Raw genomic sequence first — 19,141 nt, 5'->3', positions numbered from 1 at the left:
CTTAGAAGGAAGAGAGAACCAAGAAGAGTTTGGGTAAACCGGGAACTAGATATATAGTCCCCAGTGGAGTCGCCAGTTCTGCTATCGAGTAAAATGCATGGTTTATGGAGAATGAAAACTACCCTCAAAGGCCTTACTAGGACCTTCGACAGACTGTAAGATTATCTACAGATGCTACCAAGTTATACACATGTTCATCTATCAATATCAATTAACGAAGTATGGAAAGAGGATTACCTCAGGCATCCTTCTAGATTTGCTTGGAGATCACAATGCAGCCAAGAAGAACTCCCTCAAAGCCAGATCCAAATCAATTCCTGCACAAAGGAAAGGCAAACACAATCACCACGTACAACCTTGAAAACTAATATATGAATACACAACAAACATATATTTGCATACAACTAAACTACTCATATAAACAAGTATCAATTGAGCAACTCAATGAACTATGTTACCGACACCATGGAGTAGGGAACATAACTGCAGTTCTGTATTAATAATGAAAGAGTGATTACAATCATCTGTTGTATCAATATTCCTTTGCCCCTTCCGCTTCTATGTCTCTCCTTTCTAGCTCACTTCTTCATATATGAGACAGTTCTCAACAGCTTAGTAGGATATCCTTTCAAATTCTTTGACTCGTTTCACAATAACCCTCACCTTTCTTATATAACAATTGAGTTAGGGTTTGCCAATCTCCTCATTGAGTTCACTAGGGCAAAAGCAATGAACTTTCCATGCTTTTCAGCTCTTTACAATTTGCCTCCTTTTCTCAGATTAGAAATCCTCCAAATATCTTGATTTTGGATGTTTCCTTGCTTTTCTTGCATAATTTTAGGAACAAATATCTAGATATTTATGAGCCAATTCATTCCTTTGACCCATTGAACTTCATCAAGTTTCACTAACGTTGTCCCCTCACTAGCAACATGAGTTAGTGGGGTCACTAACGCTCCCTTAGGCTTGGTAACAAGCTTTATAAAGTAGGTTTTCAGTGTGCAACCAACGTTAGTGTGGGATCAAGGCCTGTAATTGTGGTCTTTGCTTCAGTCATTCCGTCCTTCCCCTCTGAGTTGATGGGGAGGTTATTTTGTGGTATAACAAAAAAATATTTCTCAAACCTGAATATCAAACACATTAGGTAGAGTTTTTATTATTTTCTTTCATTCGTTGTGATTTAATTTATATATAGAGAGAACATTCCACTTCAATATATAACTTATCTTCTTTATTCTCTTTGTTAGAGGTGATTAAATTTATTAATTTAATATTTTCCTTTATAAGGACAAGGGAACTTTTATACTTTTCTTAGTTAAAAAATGTATACATTAGAATTTATTTTTTCCTTATTAGTCCCTATCTGTGGCATAAGAATATTAGTAATTGAATTCAGTCTTTGAAATCAATCTCTCCTTAAATTAGTTTTGGGATTTTGTCCCAAAATTGACCCAGGGGACCCCATCCCGACAAATCAAATCTTCTTGTACACTACTTATGACATCTGAAACTTCTAAAATCCTAAACAATTTGACTATCATCATCAACTGAATTCAAATCACTATACAAAATGAAAGACTCTAGATCGGTGTGTACATCAAGGATAGGGTCATTATTTAGTATTTCTTTGCTACTAATCATGAATTTAATCTTCCTCTCCTGGTACAGTTTTCTATGTTTCCCAAATACCGGTATAGTATCATATGAGAAATCAAGTTTGAAGGTTCCTTTCTTTTTTTCCCCAAGACCGCGGAAGCAACATGCGAAACTGTGGAGGTATATCAGTGACCACTACATCCATCAATACATTTTTGGCCAGGATTTGATCGAGGGACACTACTAGATATTTGATAAGGACAAGGCATTTGACTCTCCCCAAATCAAAGGAATAAAAATCATGGTAAGGTTTAGTAATATCTAATCCTAGTTTGTCCATAATAGCTTTTAGCATCAGGTTATGTGAGGCGCCAGAATCAAACATGGCATTATGGAGTATAAGGTCATGGAGTTCCAAACTAAGATAAAAGGGAGGAACTTCATTATCCTCGGGACTTCCCTCTACATTTGAACCAAATAAAATTTTAGGTTCATCATCGACAACATTGATAGTATCTAACATTTGATCTACTTTCAACATCTTAGCAATTTGGAATTTGTACTTTTCATTATGAACTAGTTCAGTTAGAGGAATTGAAACCTTCAATTTGGAAATGTAATTCTCTACGATAAATAGATTGGATTGTTTGTCTACCTCTTTTGTTGCAATTTCCTTCCTTTCAAGTCGTCCTTTAGCTTGAGATTCCTTTGTTTGACTTTCAGTTTGAACCTCCTTGTCCTTCCCCGCACTGCTGGTAGAAGCTTCATTATTTTTATCCCGACTCAGAATGACAATTTTTTTCTCTGTTTTGATTTGCAAGACCTACTTCTTTATCCAGTGCATCTTTCTGAACATTCTTCCTTTTCTAATGTAATTTGACGTGGACATTTTTTCTCCTCAAGTTGTATTGTTTCTCCAAATGATTGAGGGCATTCTGATATCCCCTATGATACTCTCTAGTCTACATTGCCCAGGAATCATCATTGGCCAGGACAAGCTGTTGATCACTTGGCGTTATTAATTCATGAGAAAATTGATCTTCCTCAGTCAGAAAGGTAAGTGATTCATCTTCTTCAAAGAAATGATTAGCTTCGGAAATTTCTTCTTCATCATCTTCTCGGCCTTGGGTGTAGTTTTTCTGAAATGGTGTTTTGATTTGTCCTTGAGGATCCTGATTTTTCTATTCTTTCTGCTTATTTTGGAATTGTGATTTTTGTTGTCCCTCGTAGTTTGGATTCCTTATCAAAGGCTCCACTTATCTATTAGCAATAGTCATTTTGTCCATCATCCTTTCCATTGTTTCAATCAGACGTAAAGTTTTACCTCGGAAGAAGAAGAAGAAGACTCTTCCTTAATAGTAAATTTCTTCTCAGGTTTCTCCGATTTGATTTTGGAATTTTTGATAAGTAAATTTGCTTCCACACTTACAGCATTGTGCTGCATCTCTTCGAAGGTTGTAGGATCTCTCTCCCTAAGCTGATATTCCATGTTTGGATCGAAGGCATCAGGATAGTGGAGGAGGGCTAAACCAAAGGGAGGTTTGATGTCATTAGGAATGGAACTATAAACCAGATTGAACTGTGTTGTAAGCTACTGCACTGACTCATTTGGGTTTCTTTTCATAGCATTATACTCAACCAAAATCTGTAATGTTTTTTTCTTCTCCTGCCATCGGGCCAAGAATAAATCTATCAACCGCTAGGAACTATTGATGGAATTGGTTGCAAAACTACAAAACCATTTCTTCACATCTTCAGAAAAATTGTGAGCTATGATTCTCATCTTTGCATCTTCCTCATCAACTTCTTCAAGGTCAATAAAATATATCAGTTTGTCAACATGTTGCTAAGACGTAATATTTGATGTTCCATCAAATAGAGGGATTCTTTGACCATAGTTCTGAGGTAGAGTAGCAAATTGACCAGGTAATAGTAAAGGAGAAAATCGTGCCATGACTACTAGAGGAGGAAGAAGATGTACTACAATGGGTTGTGTAGGTATTAAAATAGGCTTTGTTGATGGAGATGATGACACTACCGGATATAGTGGAAAACTAACAATGACAGATGATGTAGCTAATGTGTTCAGAGATGAAGTAGAAGATGAAGGAGTAGCTGGGTTTTCCAGCCGATATTGAATGTAAGATTTCTCAGTAGTGATTTGAAGTTGGTCTGCTAAGCTTTGAAGTTTATCAAAATTTAACCGCAACTCATGATCAATTTTGGAAAAGAGGGATTTAGCAGAGGGAATGTAGGAGTCAAACCTAATAGGATCAAAAACCACTTCCAAAAGGGAAGAATTGGATTTAGATCGAATCAAAGATTGCTCAAACTGAATGTCAAAACAAATATCTTCAATAGTCAATACTTGATCAAGTAGAGATGTAGATTTTACCAATTTTCTAGGTTCACTTTCATGAATAGGAGTCTTGGGTTTTTTAAGTAACTTCTCTAGATCATCAACAGTAGTAGGTTGATTTGGTTCAATATTTTACCTCACGTATATTTTAGGATCCAGCATTTTTACACCCTGAGCTTGATGAGATTTCTTAAATCAACATTCCTTTGGACACAAGAATCTATCACCCACATAACCAGTCTTGAAAGCACTAATAGAATAAACCCCGGGAGTGATATTGATCTGGATTTAAACAGGAATCAAACAAATTACAAAGATAACCATAAACATAAAGATGCATTAGAAATAATACTTCATTTCATTAATGTAAAATACTGAAATATGCTTACAAACATAGTTGGAAATAAACCAGCTAGGGTGATGGTAGCTTATCTCTGAGAAGAGATGTGGCGGCTACATGCCTCTGAACTATGTTACAATGAGGCTCGAAGGCCTATTTATTGTTGAGAAACAATGGAAAACCCTTAACATTCCAAAAACTAACCCTAGAAGATGAAACACCAAACTGTGGGCCCCGGTGGGGTAAATTGGTACATCAGCTTCTGGGGGTTGTAACTTTGGCATACAATCTCCGTTGGACGTGCACATTATCTCATTAGAAATATCTATTCAAGAACTACAACTTTGGGAAGAGAAACATCGGTCCATGGAACCATGTTGCTCCCAGTTTTCCCAACAAACATCATTTAGGGTGTCAAAAATGCTCTGGAAGTTCAGGACCCAAAAAATTGCTAAAATAGTAAACTGGGTTACATTTAAGGAAACTAAAAAGATGAAAGAAATAGTGGTGGGGGTCCAACAGGATTTGGCAGGTGTCCACCAACATCCACCTAGATCATTCCCCCCCCCTTAGCAAGCAATGGTCCCCATTGCGTTGAGTTCCTCCATGAGATGAGGAAACTTCTATTGAACTTGGTCCCTAGTGAGCCACTTGCCCTGGTGAAGGTGTTGGCCTGCTTTGACAGCTTGGATATTATGCTGGCGAGTGTGCTTGATCTGTGTGTCCATGATCTGATTAGCTGTAGCTTGTTCCATGCAATCTGGATTTAACTCTGTGGGTGTGATCTATTCTGCAATGTCGGATGTGTCTAGTAATGGTGGAAAGTATGGCTGAAGGCGGTCCACATTGAACACTGGGTGCAAGCCAAGGAATGGGAGAATGTTGAGCTCAAATGCATTGTCTCCCACAGCCTTGGTAATGGTGTAAGGACCATATTAGACTGGTCTGAGTTTTCGATAGGCTCCGGTAAGGCGGTCCTTTTGCAAATGCAACCAGACTTTGTCGCCCACATGAAACTTGTGTGGCACCCGATGTTGATAATGTTGCTGCTTGTACTTGGAATTTGATTTCTCTAGAATGTCATGGACCTGCTGGTGAATATGTTGGATCTGCTCAATGAAGCTATTTGCCTTATCTATTTCGAATTGGACATGAACCAAATTTGCATGAGTAGTTGTAAATGGAATGGCCACATCAATGGGACATAGTGGCTAGAATCCTAAGCCAACCGAAAAGGGGTTGTGGCCAGTCGAGCTATGGAGAGCCCAGTTGTAGTTGTGCTGAACATAGGGGAGGATCTCATCCCATGTGTGTGTATGCTTTGAGTTGTACATGTGTAAAATGTGTATGATCATCCTGTTGACAACCTCTGTCTAGCCATCAGTTTGAGGATGGAAGGCTGTGGACTTAGTGAGTTTAGTGTCGAGCATCGGCCAAAGACAGGACCAAAATGTACTAAGAAACCTACTGTCCCAATTTGAGATGATAGACCGTGGGATCCCAAAGTGTACCCACACTCGTTCAAAGAAGAGCTTAGCAGTGGCTTCTGTTATGATATTCTTCTTGCAGGCATCCATAATGACCATCTTTGAGAACCGATCGACAACCACAAAAACACAGTTGTTTCCATGCTTAGTGGAAGGAAGGCCTGACATGTAATCCATGGAGATGGATTCCCAAGGTCCACTAGGGGTAGGCAGTGGGGTCTAGAGGTCTTGCTTCTTGATGGTTAGTTTGGCAATGGCACAGGTAGTGCATGATCTGATGTACTTCCCGACATCCTGTCAAAGATTCAGCCAATAGAAATACTTTTGCAGTACTTCCACCATTTTCTTGACCCCAAAATGTCCAGCAGCCCAACTGTAGTGTGCTTCCCAAATCATCTTGGCACGCTTGCTTTAAGGAACACAAAGGTGACCCAGGTGGCATAACAAGGCATCTTGGAGGTGAAAATCTGGAACATGCTGAACCTCCAAGAGTGTCTGGTATGTGTGGCCGAATTCTGGGTCGCTTTTGTAGAGAAGTGGCCAATAAGAAGTCTCGTGCCCACAAGAGTTGAGAACACTGGTTAACGCCATGATCAGTGGTCGACTAAGGGAATTTGCAACATTATTGGTGCTACCCTTCTTATAATTGATATTCAAATGGAAGTGTTGCAAGTATGTGGACCACTTCTGATGGCGATCATTCTACAATCTCCCTTGGATCTGTATGAACTGCAGGGGTCGATGGTCTGTGTGGATGACCATTTCCTTCCCCAAAATGTAATGCTTCCATTGTCGGCATGCCTACACAATGGAATACATCTCTTTGTCATACGTGTGATACTTTTGGACTATGTCTGAAAGTGTCTCACTATGATATGCCACTGGATGCCCATTTTGAGTGAGGACTACCCCAATAGCATAGTCAGAGGCATTTGCCTCGACCTCAAATAGTTGTTGCATGTCTAGTAATGCGAGCACTAGTGTCATGCAGAGGTGATCTTTCAACTCTGTGAATGCATTTTGTTGAGATTCAGACCAAAAGAATTTTTCTTTTTCTCCTCCCTTGGTGACTTGACTCAAGGGCCAAGTGATATGAGAAAATCCCAACATAAACTTGCGGTAGAAGTTGGCAAGACCTAGAAAGTTGTGAAGCTCTGTCAAAGTGGTTGGAGATGGCCAATATTGAATGACTTGGATCTTGGATGGATCCAAATGTACCGCCTATTCATCAATAATGTATCCGAAATACTGAACCTGGGTCATGCCAAAAGTGCATTTCTCCAAATTGGCTCATAACTTGTGTTGCTGCAGTGTTTGGAGAACCTGTCGGATGTGGTGGAGGTGTTATTCCCAACTCTGGTTGAAGATCAGGATTTCATCCAAGTATACCACTACAGATGAGTTGGTGAATGGCCACAAGATGTCATCCATTAGCCTCATGAAGGTTGCAGGAGCATTCATCAATCCGAAAGGCATAACCAACCATTCGAAAAGGCCCTCCTTTGCTTTGAAGGTAGTCTTCCACATATTGGAGGGTTTGATTGGTACCTGGTGATATCCTGACTTCAAATCGATCTTGTTGAAATATTTTTCCCCATTCAGTTGGTCTAAGAGGTCATCAATCCATGGGATCAGGTACCTATTACAGACAGTGATCTTGTTCAACACCCGATAGTCAATACAGAGTCTCCAAGTCCCATCCTTCTTCTGTACCAACACGATCAGGCTCCCACAGGGTGATGAACGTGGACATATGTGACCTTTCTGTAGTAGCTCCTGAATCTATCTCCTAATTTCATCATTCTCCAGAACAGAGTGTCGATAGATTGGTCCATTACGTAGTGGCGCAGTTGGGGTCAGATCGATGGAGTGCTTGACCTAACAGTGTAGAGGAACCCCTGCGGGGGAGGTGAAGATATCCTCGTACTCCTCCACGACCTTGTCCATCTATAGTTGCCGTACGAAGGGGCCCTGTTTGGAGGTCATGGCCACCATCTTCTTTGTTCCTTAAGGGAATATCATCAAGAAAAAAAAAATTCCCAGTTTTGGAAACGAGCTTACTGGATTTTTTTGCAGTAATCAAAGAGATGGCGGTAGGAAATGCTACCTCTAGTATCCTGTATAACTTAATTCCCAAAGTAACAATAACAGCACAGGGCCTTGATTCATACACAATATGTTTCTTCCACAAGTAAGGTTGTCCTAATAATACATCACAAACTTCAAGGGGAGCAATGTCACACAATATCTCATTCATGAAGGGCTTGATGTTGTATGGAAGGCAACATTGCTGGCTCACGCGAAGATCCCGTCCTTGGTGAAGCCACCCAATGGTGTACGGTTGTGGATGTGTTGTGGTTGGTAAGCCTAGCCGCTTCATGACCTTTGCCGAAATGAAGCTCCTTTGGCTCCCACTGTCGACGATGAGCTATAGCGGGGAGCCCTTTACCCATATCTGGGAGTGGAAGAGACGCTCTTCCTCCTCTGGATCTTCGGGTTCATCCAACTGGATCTTCATGGTGGCAACGGTGGCATTGGGATCGCATCGATAATCTGCTTCCCTTTGTCATTCCCCTTATCGGGTTCTAACTCAGAGTCAGAACATACATCTGATTCTGAAACCTTTAGCTCAGCCAGCAGTGACTGTTTGGCCTGACACTCACTTGTGTTGTGAGTGCAGCTATTATGGAACTCACACCACTTTCTTGTGTCCTTTCTCAGCTTCACAGCATTGTTCTTTGCTTGTAGCTTTGGCAGGTTTTCTTGGGCTGCCCCGCCTTGGATTTGTCCTTTGTTCTCTGGTTTGGGGGCACCTTTCCCTTGCTTCGGATTCACATATCCAAAGTCTTGCTTCTTCTGTTTAAAGTATTGCTCGACCTTGATGGCATATCGGTATGCCATGCCAAGCGAGGGGATGTTCAAGAATTCTATTTTTTCTTGGATGTACTTGTGTAGGTAGTCGTAGTATTTGAGTATCAAATGCTGCTCTAAATCATTGATACCCAAATTTGTGTGAAGGGTACAGAAAATATTGGTAAACTTCGACACGTCTTGGTCCCTTCCCTACGGCAGTGTGGTCCATTTTATGTATTGATCCTCATAGCTTCCGATAGGGTAGTACTACCCCTTGATGGCCTCTTGGAATGAATCCCAAGTGGGTGTGGTTGAAAACAATGAGCCTGTTCTTTCATCCTTCTGCTCGCAGTAGGTTTCCCACCAGTCCTTGACGTGGGGGGCTCCTTTGAGAAGAGCGAAAATAATCTTTTCTTGATTGGAAAAATCATGAACAGAAAAATAACCCTCTAGCAAATTTAACCATTTATCGACGACATCTACGTTTGTCCGATCCTCGAATATGGGGATTTCAAAATTAAACAATGTAAACTTTGAAACGGGAACTGATACTGTTACCCGTTTTGTAGAGGTGGCAAAAAAATGACCCGATTTTCAAAAGTGTTGATGCAGAATACACATGTTTTTTTAAGAACATGCTTTTTGGAACTTTAATTTTTTTCATGTGCATTAAGTGGGTGAGGCTCGGTGAATGGTAGTGATTTTCATCCTGATTTTAAAAAGTGTGTATTCTGCATCACACCCTTTTTTTAAAAGACCTATTTTTTGACTTTAAATTTTCTAGTGTGTGAAATGTAAAAAATTATTTTCTAAATTTGATAGTTTTTGAAGTCGTCATTGTATTCATATTTTCTTGTTCTCTATCTTAAATTTTTTTTTTTTAGTGGGCTTTTTATTGTTTTGCGTTTTTAAATTATAAAGTCGATAGTTTGAATTTTAGATAATCTACATATTTAGACATCTTTTCAACCCCCTTAATTAATTTTTCAATCCACATGAAATAATTGTTTCTAAAAAACAACATTTTTTAACAATGGACATAAAAAATAACCATTTTTAACATAAATATAACAAAAAAACTAAACGTTTTGATAATTTTTTGCTAGAATTAACATGTCAAAATCACAATTTTTATACAAAAATATTAACTAAAAATGGTCAAATAATAGTTTTTTTTATGAATTTCATGTCAAAAAAATAATAATAACTTTTTTTTTCAAAAAATAATAATTAACTTAAAAATCAATGCGAAAATCACAGTTGTGCTCTCCCCCGCCCACCCCTCCACCGCCACCGCCCCCACCCACCCCTCCACCGCCACCGCCTCCTCCCCGCCCACCCATCCCCCTCCACCGCCACCGCCACTGCCCCCCGCCCACCCTGCCCACACCCTACCCGCCCCCCCTCCACCGCCACCGCCCACCCCTCCCCCGCCACCGCCCCCTCCCCGGTCCCCCCGCCAACCCCTCCACCCACACCGCCCCCTCCCCGCCCACCGCCACTGCCCCCTCCCCGCCCACCACGCCCACCCATCCCCCGCCACCGCCCCCTCCCCGGCCCCCCCGCCCACCCCGCCCACCCATCCCCCACCACCGTCCCCTCCCGGCCCCCCTACCCACCCCTCCACCGCCACCGCCCCCTCCCCGGCCACCCCTCCCCCTCCCCCTCCCCTGCCCCCTCCGCGGCAGCGGCACCCCCGGGCCGCCTCGTCCCGCCCGACCGACGGCAGGTCTATTCCGGGAATCGACCCGCGGCCGGTCGGGCGGGGCGGGGCGGCCCGGGGGTGGCGCTGCGCGGATCTAGAACACATCTACCCAAATCTTCAAGTAATTTCGAATCAAACAATGAATACTTTATTCTCCCACCTTCACATGCAATTGTTTTATTTCTAGACGCACGTTAGAAGGGACAATTTTGAAAATGGATCCACCTTTTTTAAGAGTTGATCTAGTCTATATACTCGTCGCACTTCATTTTATCCCATTCTCTTCTCTTAAACTTCTCTTTTCATTCCTTTTTTTCTAGTTTGTTTCCTCCTATTTGAATTCTCTCATGCATCCCCCTAGCAACTTCCCCTGAATCCTTCTTCTTATTCCAAGAATGGAGGTGAGACACCTCTTTAGTCTTCCTAGTGAGAATTTGCCTCCAAAATTTCTTAGGATCTAGCTTAGAGAGGTGTAAGAGATTCCCTTGTCTTTGACGAATGTATTGCCTCTTTTTCCTTTTACTTAGGGCTTTATATATTTTTATCTTGTCCATTTTAAGAGATTCATCAACAGCTTCCTTAATTGCTCTCCTCGCACTTTTACACTCTTTGTCATACCATGGATTGGTTTTGCTATTTCTTTTATTATTTGATATAGGAAAAATAATTTGTAAAATTTGATAACTAATTCTCTAAATCCCTTTCCAAGGCTAACACTTGAAAAATCAATTAGGTAACAAACATGCTATTAGATAGAACTATTTGTTTCTTTATTTCACCAAACCAAATTGAAAAAATAATTTTATAAATTAAAAATCAATAATACAATCAGATCTCTCATAGATGCATAACATTGGAGTAGCCATTTTCAATCATATAGACACATCTCGTTAATGTGTTTAACAAATCTCATAATCATATTTACATGTATTTCTAGATCCACATTTAATATAACAAGAATGTAATAAACTTCCTCATAATAATAGGCTTTCGAAGATAACCTTAAGAATCGCTTCCAATAACCTTTGTGTTGCAAAGTTCATCATTGCCAATAATCTAATAACCTAGGTTGCCAATGAGCTAATTACCTTCTTTCGAATATGTTGCCAATGAGGTAAGGACCTTCCTCATAATAATAGGCTCTGGAATATTATAAACTTCGTGTTGGAAGACTCAAATTTCATCATTGCCAATAATCTTAATAACCTAGGTTGCCAATGAGCTAATAACCTTCCCATAATAATCTGCTCTCGAATGTTATAAATAGGCTTTGGAATATTATAAACTTCGTGTTGGAAGACTCAAATTTCATAAGCTTTGGAATATTATAAACTTCGTTTGGAAGACTCGAATTTCATCATGGTCAATAATCTTAATAACCTAGGTTGCGGGAGCTAATAACCTTCCCATAATAATAGGCTCTCGAATGTTATAAAGAAGATCGAAGGTAATTTCCCTACTTCCACATTTTTAAATTTTTTCTATTCTAAGAATTAATAAACCTTCTCCATAACATTATGAGGTCGCGGAATGCGATAAAGAAAATCTAATGTATTATTCCATGCTGTGGTTAATCATTGATGTAATTTGAAATTTCTTGAGGTTATGGCTAATTATGGAGTTATTTGAATTTCAAATTTGGTGAAATTTTTGTTAATATGTAAAGTTAATTAATCAATAACGCCAAACTTTTACTTAAAGCATTTCTAATTTCTTTTACATTATAATTTTATTTGTATTAGTAATTTTTTATTTTGTGAAAAATGGTGTCGTTTCTTATTAAAAAAATTATGCCAAAGAGATAATACACAACCTTGAAAATTTTGATTCAATAATATAAACGGATAATACACAACCTTGAATAGTTAAAAGGTTTCAACCCCGAGGCCTTTGAGAGAGGTGCCAAGGTTCTGCGTGAAATCAACAACGCACAAAATGCCAAAAAGGTGCGAGTTTCATTTCTTCTGGAATTTATTTATGGTTTCAAGTGTCAATGGATGCTTATTTAGTCAAAAGGGCGAAGTTGGTCGGGAAATATTGTTTCGGTATGGTGAAAGTTGATGCCTTTATGTGCATGGCATCATTTATTGTACCTCTTTTGGATTTTGTACCTCTTTTGGATTTTATGTAGAAACGTTCAAACAATCGTTGAAGACATGTTTGTGTCCAACATGTTTTGACATGCATATGACCTTATGGAAAACCAAAAAATGAATAAATTGATAGTTTGGCTTGAAAATATCCCCATTTCCTGTAAGCAAGTGACTAAAAATTTAACCTATAGCTTGATGGACTTGTGAATATTCTCTCCTGCCGAAATTGGAGAAACTATTAAACTTGCGCTAATGTAAACCACGAATCCAATGGCTATCGTTGCAATTCGTTGATAAGCAATATGAAAACTGTCTGTTGTCAAAGCGGGATCCTGAGACTCAACCATATCGAAAGTGAGGAGGAAAATCAGGACGCCATAATCATATTTGCGCTTTATGTTGAGCAGAAAACACAGATGTGGGTGTGTTGTGTGCGGTAGTGCAGAGCTCCGCACAGAATTCATGTGGGAAACTCTCGGCGTTCAAGTAAATTAATGAGCTCAATTTCCATTTATTAATTTAAATCTTCCCCTTAAATATTACCTTTTAAAAACTTCTCGAATATCTCTTTAATACCATGCACAACCTTGAATAGTTAAAAGGTTTCTAAAGGGTTCAGATTCGACAAGGTTGCTGAGCTATTATGCGTTCGCTTCTTTGATGTTGGAGGAGGTTTGAATTGCAACGTTTTGTTTACAGATACTTGTAGACGGTGGTCTTTGTGCGTAAATTAAGAGCCGAGTCTCGTGGGTTTTATGGGCAGCCAATTAATTTTTCGATGAAAGGCCCAAGGGTAGAAGAGATAGGGTTTGAGCATCTTATTCCTTACCATTTTCAAGCATCTCCATTGTTTTGTTTTGTTTTGTTCTTTGAGGTGATTGAACGTTGATTTTCATCGTTGTCTTTGCTGTGAATGGACATGTGAAATTCGTAACAGTAGTATGCATTTTATTTCAACGTATAGATGTCTAGTGAGAGCATCATTCCAGAGAGTATGTGGTGCACATAAATCTCTTTTGAGGGACACCTTTTTCGTTATTGGGAAAATATTTCGACTGTCTAGAAGTTATCTACATGGTAGCGTAATTTTTATTTTTAGGTTTTAAACAAGATGATTGATAAATTTGTCGAAGAGTTTTTCTCCATTCTTCTTTTCGTGGTCCCTCTCGGGTCCTATGTTCATCGTGTTACGAATAATAGCTCAGCAACCTTGTCGAATCTGAACCCATAATATCGGATAATACAGTAATCAGATTTTTGTTTTCCAGAATTTGTGAACTAGAGCTGGTACGGGTCGATTCCCGGAATCGACCCGCCGCCGGTCGGGCGGGGCGGAGCGGCGCTGAGGTGGCGCAGCGCCACCCTCGCGCCGCTCCACCCCGCTCGACCGGCGGCGGGTCGATTCCGGGAATCAACCCGACCCGTAAACAACTTTCATGATGATGGTCATTCAGCCAAGTCGACGAAAGTTTAGGACGTCTTGACGGGAAGGGTAGGCGATGATCTAAATTAAATTATTTGATGGTTTATGTTAAAATCTAATTTAAATGACTAAAGACGATTTCGTTCAATTTAAAAGATTTTCTTACTTAACACTGCATAAGCTTCATTGTCGTTCATTCCCAACACTGATTCTATGCTCGTCTTCTTCCGATGGAATTATATGCTCGTCGCCTTCATCCTTCTCTGGATCGAACCCTGTTCGTCGTCATCCTTACTGCCTGTTGTGCCTCTCTATTCCCCTGCTACTTATGCTTGGACCTGCAATACCAGTATTGCCAAAATACTAGTAGATGTGAGGTTACAAATATATGGTATCCTTTAGGTGTAGGAAACCGTGGATGCGGTCATCCTCACTTTCAGATCGACTGTGTGGAGAACCTAACTCCCGTAATCACAATCCAGGGCCAGATTTACACAGTACTGGAGTGCTATCGTGTCTTCTGCTCTATTGTGAAGGGCGAGAAGTGCAGATTCATAGATCATCCCACTGACATGCTGATAACGCGTCAACGACGTATGGACACAGCCGTGATATTCGCTAGAGAGAACAAGACCCTCTACGTGTACAATTGTAATAATGAGCCTCAATGGAAACGGAGGAAGTCCCATGTCCCGATGATAACAGAGATTTCTATTTCTATTTCTATGGTGCTGTCTTTTTCACACGCTCACCACAAACGACTTCATAATGAGTTATAATCGATTATTGAAAGTTCTTTAGAAACCTTTTAACTATTCAAGGTTGTGTATTATCCGTTTATATTATTGAATCAAAATTTTCAAGGTTGTGTATTATCTCTTTGGCATAATTTTTTTAATAAGAAACGACACCATTTTTCACAAAATAAAAAATTACTAATACAAATAAAATTATAATGTAAAAGAAATTAGAAATGCTTTAAGTAAAAGTTTGGCGTTATTGATTAATTAACTTTACATATTAACAAAAATTTCACCAAATTTGAAATTTAAATAACTCCATAATTAGCCATAACCTCAAGAAATTTCAAATTACATTAATGATTAACCACAGCATGGAATAATACATTAGATTTTCTTTATTGCATTCCGCGACCTCATAATGTTATGGAGAAGGTTTATTAATTCTTAGCATAGAAAAAATTTAAAAATGTGGAAGTAGGGAAATTACCTTCGATCTTCTTTATAAAATTCGAGAGCCTATTATTATGGGAAGGTTATTAGCTCCCGCAACCTAGGTTATTAAGATTATTGACCATGATGAAATTCGAGTCTTCCAAACGAAGTTTATAATATTCCAAAGCCTATGAAATTTGAGTCTTCCAACACGAAGTTTATAATATTCCAAAGCCTATTTATAACATTCGAGAGCAGATTATTATGGGAAGGTTATTAGCTCATTGGCAACCTAGGTTATTAAGATTATTGGCAATGATGAAATTTGAGTCTTCCAACACGAAGTTTATAATATTCCAGAGCCTATTATTATGAGGAAGGTCCTTAGCTCATTGGCAACATATTCGAAAGAAGGTAATTAGCTCATTGGCAACCTAGGTTATTAGATTATTGGCAATGATGAACTTTGCAACACAAAGGTTATTGGAAGCGATTCTTAAGGTTATCTTCGAAAGCCTATTATTATGAGGAAGTTTATTAGCTTCTTGTTATATTAAATGTGGATCTAGAAATACATGTAAATATGATTATGAGATTTGTTAAACACATTAAGTTTAAGTAAAAGTTTGGCGTTATTATATTAAATGTGGATCTAGAAATACATGTAAATATGATTATGAGATTTGTTAAACACATTAACGAGATGTGTCTATATGATTGACAATGGCTACTCCAATGTTATGCATCTATGAGAGATCTGATTGATTCGATCTGAGATCTGATTGTATTATTGATTTTTAATTTATAAAATTATTTTTTCAATTTGGTTTGGTGAAATAAAGAAACAAATAGTTCTATCTAATAGCATGTTTGTTACCTAATTGATTTTTCAAGTGTTAGTCTTGGAAAGGGATTTAGAGAATTAGTTATCAAATTTTGCAAATTATTTTTCCTATATCAAATAATAAAAGAAATAGCAAAACCAATCCATGGTATGACAAAGAGTGTAAAAGTGCGAGGAGAGCAATTAAGGAAGTTGTTGATGAATCTCTTAAAATGGACAAGATAAAAATATATAAAGCCCTAACTAAAAGGAAAAAGAGGCAATACACTCGTCAAAGACAAGGGAATCTCTTACACCTCTCTAAGCTAGCTCCTAAGAAATTTTGGAGGCAAATTCTCACTAGGAAGACTAAAGAGGTGTCTCACCTCCATTCTTGGAATAAGAAGAAGGATTCAGGGGAAGTTGCTAGGGGGATGCATGAGAGAATTCAAATAGGAGGATTCTCATAGATATGATTGCGTTTAGTTAAAAAACAACCGTGCATATTCATTGAACCCTTATGCTTTGGAACAATACAAATATTAGGATTGGATAAGTTCTTTAGTGATGCATACGCCCTTTGGTTGGAAGTCCTCACATGTATAGTGTATTTCAAGACCATATTACACTTCATGGACTCTTAAAGACTATTGTAATATATTGTATTTTATTATATGATACTTTGAAGGATGCCTCTTAGGTCAGCAATGGTCCAAGTAGCATGTTTTTGTAAAATTAATTGTATATATTAAATTTGTTATTTATTATGTGAATGTTTGAGCAACGATATCTATATTTGGTCGAGCTCTATTATTTTGTCTGTACTCCAATTATATATAGTTAGCATTATAGTTTTGATGAAAATTTTAAGGTGACGTTAGGTTGCCTTCGCATCCCCGACTACAGGTTTCGAGGGTGGACGTCAGCTTGTATGTGCAATACAACGGACATAGAGACAGTACGCGACAGAGAGACTCGGCAAAGTGAAAAGACACAGACATTCTCCATTGACGGGCAGCTTGGGTTTTACCAATTCCACGCATCAAATGACGATCCGCATTACCAATTCCACGCAGCGGCATCCCCTAGCCGCCCCGCCACGCCGGACCGGCGGCGGGTCGATTCCAGTATCAACACTTTCGTTCTGAAGCTATATTTTGCAGGAAAATTTCGTAGAAAATTTCATAGTCACTGCCATTTTTAAAACAGCCGCAAAATTGACACCTAAAAAAATAAATCATTATTCCAGTATCAACACTTTCGTTCTGAAGCTATATTTTGCAGGAAAATTTCGTAGAAAATTTCGTAGTCACTGCCATTTTTAAAACAGCCGCAAAATTGACACCTAAAAAAATAAATCATTATTCCAGTATCAACACTTTCGTTCTGAAGCTATATTTTGCAGGAAAATTTCGTAGAAAATTTCGTAGTCACTGCCATTTTTAAAACAGCCGCAAAATTGACACCTAAAAAAATAAATCATTATTCCAGTATCAACACTTTCGTTCTGAAGCTATATTTTGCAGGAAAATTTCGTAGAAAATTTCGTAGTCACTGCCATTTTTAAAACAGCCGCAAAATTGACACCTAAAAAAATAAATCATTATTCCAGTATCAACACTTTCGTTCTGAAGCTATATTTTGCAGGAAAATTTCGTAGAAAATTTCGTAGTCACTGCCATTTTTAAAACAGCCGCAAAATTGACACCTAAAAAAATAAATCATTATTCCAGTATCAACACTTTCGTTCTGAAGCTATATTTTGCAGGAAAATTTCGTAGAAAATTTCGTAGTCACTGCCATTTTTAAAACAGCCGCAAAATTGACACCTAAAAAAAAAAAACATCGTTCCAGTATACACACTTTTCGTTTTGAGCACTATTTTTGTGGTTTTTTTGGGGTTTTTGGGCCAGAGTTCCCGTTTTGAGTTTATAGTTCCCGTTTCAAAGTTTACATTGTTATTAAATTGTACCTTAAATGGTGTGGTGTTTCCAGAGTAGCTGTTGGAAGCCTATGCATCGCCCCTGGGTAGCCGCTGAAGGATCTGGGCGAAGTTGTGCCTCATCGTGTTCCTTTGCTGCTCGAGGGCTTCTTCGAGCAAGATTTTGATAGGATCTCTTGCCCCCTCATCTTTCTATTCATCTGCCATGGGAGGCCATCGGGGTTTGTGAGGCTGGTCTTGCAAAGGTTCAACCAGTTCAAGCCGTAACTCCTTATATCCCAACCTTGTTGGGGACATGCCAAGAAAAACAAAGAAAAAGCAGACCACTCTGATACCATTGATCTGGATTTAAAAAGGAATGCAACAAATTACAGAGATAACCATAAACGCAAAGATGCAACGGAAATAATACTTCATTTCATTAATGTAAAACACTGAAATATGCTTACAAACAGAGTTGGAAATAAACCAGCTAGGGTGATGGTAACTTATCTCTAAGAAGAGATGTGGCAGCTAGATGCCTCTGAACTATGTTACAATGAGTCTCAAAGGCCTATTTATTGTTGAGAAACAATGGAAAACCCTTAATATTCCAAAACCTAACTCTAGAAGATGAAACACCAAACTGTGGGCCCTATTTGGGTAAATTGGTACATCAATTTCTCGGGGTCGTAACTTTGGCATATGATCTTTGTTTGACGCGCACAATATCTCATTAGAGAGATCTATATGAGAACTACGGTTTTGGAAAGAGCAACATCAATCCATGGACCCCTGTTGCTCCCATTTTTCCCAAAAAACATTGTTTAGGGCCTCATAACGACTCCAGAAGTTCAGGACCCGAAAAACTACTAAAAATAGTAAACTGGGCTACAATTAAGGAAACTGAAAAGCTGAAAGAAACAGTGGTGGGGGTCCAAGTGGATTTGGCAGGTGGACACCAATATCTACCTGGATCAGATATAAAAGTTGTTTCCTCGACAACGGTGCCAAAATGTTATCCCCTACAATGTCCTAGGCTGATGAGGAAACCAACAAAGGTAACCACAAACCAAGCCTACAATTTGGTACCTAGCCTTACCAAATCAAAGAGGGCTCTCTCTATGGAATTATAGCCAAGAGATGACTGGATGATAAAGGATTTTAGGCTAGATAGCTAATCTCATGTGGGTTTTGAAAGATTTAGGGTTTTGTTGCTGGATAAGGGAGAAAATCCAGGTAGCTAGGTCAAAGGGAGCTAGGTCTAGGCTTTGTGGATTACATTTGCAGAGACATAATGGGACAAGGTAGGTACACATTTTAGCACTTTAGGGTTTTCATTGTGTATATGGGAGATAGGTAGGGT

Source organism: Pinus tabuliformis, chromosome 4_1 (assembly GCF_031772625.1).
Source record: "Pinus tabuliformis cultivar Carrire ecotype Pingquan chromosome 4_1, CPIR1, whole genome shotgun sequence".
NCBI classification, from domain to species: Eukaryota; Viridiplantae; Streptophyta; class Pinopsida; order Pinales; family Pinaceae; genus Pinus; species Pinus tabuliformis.
The sequence above is the reverse complement of the archived record's forward strand: the minus strand, read 5'-3'. Positions refer to the sequence as shown.